This window comes from Arachis hypogaea, chromosome 19 (assembly GCF_003086295.3).
Source record: "Arachis hypogaea cultivar Tifrunner chromosome 19, arahy.Tifrunner.gnm2.J5K5, whole genome shotgun sequence".
NCBI classification, from domain to species: Eukaryota; Viridiplantae; Streptophyta; class Magnoliopsida; order Fabales; family Fabaceae; genus Arachis; species Arachis hypogaea.
In genome coordinates, this window is record NC_092054.1 from 93,030,028 (window position 1) to 93,031,143 (window position 1,116).

The following is a 1,116-nucleotide window of genomic DNA, read 5'->3' on the forward strand; positions in this document are numbered from 1 at the left end:
TACTATGAGCTGCATGTTTCTTTCGTCAAATGACGCATTCACTTCCTGATCCAAGCTTGCCAATATTCGATCCTGAAATTGAAAGGACTATTTCAAGAATAAGGCGAGCTCGGCGTCGGTTAGTCCTCTCTGAGGGTGGATTTGAAACTTCATTTGAGGAAGAAACCAGCTCCCGTTCTACTAATTCGGTTGATTTACGTACAGGTAACATGGCGGCAGCCAAAAGAGTTACCATCCAAGAGGAAGGAGCCCCTGATTTTACAATGCAACCATTTCAAGCGCATCACCCAGCGGTGGCTACAGATTTTGAAATAAAGACTGCACTGCTCAATTTGATGCCCAAGTTTCATGGCTTACCTGCTCAAGAGCCTATCAAGCACCTGAGAGATTTCCAAGCACCCTGTTCTACTGTCAGGCGTGATGGTGTAGATGAAACTTCAATTTTGCTGAAAGCTTTCCCGTTTTCTCTTGAGAGAAAAGCAAGAGAGTGGTACTACATTCAACCCCTAGCAAATGTATCCAACTGGGATACACTCAGAAAAGAATTTTTGGAAAAATTCTTTCCATCTGAAGTTACTGATAAACTGAGGAAAGACATTTCCACGATTGTTCAAGATGACAACGAGACTCTCTTTGAATATTGGGAGCGCTTCAATAATCTTCTGGAAGCATGCCCCCACCACAGGATTGACAAGATAGTGTTACTCAGTTATATCACACAGTGCATGAGGCCCTAAGATAAGACCACATTGGAAAGTTCTAGCAATGGGTCTATGAAGAAGTACAAGACCATTGATGAGGCATGGCAATTGATCAGCAACTTAGCTGAATCTACTAGGAACCACAGGCAGAAACAAGGCCGTTCAAAAGCCATCGCAGAAGTATCCTCTAGCAGAGAGACTGCTGCTCTAGCTCAGAGTATCTGTGAAATGACCAACTTGCTGAAGCAGATGCAATTGAACCAACAACAAGTTTAGCAAGTTCAACCTCCTCCACCACAGCAAAGCCAATAGTTAGTCCCACAGAGAGTCTACAGAATTTGTGCTGATTATAGCCATTATACTGATGAATGCCCGCAGCTCCAGCAGGAAGACAACATGGTGGCATCCACTCATA

General features: G+C 43.7%; 1 non-coding gene across 1 annotated transcript; it reads right to left on the reverse strand.

Annotated features, from left to right (window-relative positions):
• Positions 1-581: 581 nt before the first annotated feature.
• LOC112781752 (small nucleolar RNA R71) lies at positions 582-688 on the reverse strand. Its single transcript, XR_003192512.1, has one exon. It is a non-coding gene; the product is annotated as a small nucleolar RNA R71 (small nucleolar RNA).
• Positions 689-1,116: the final 428 nt, after the last annotated feature.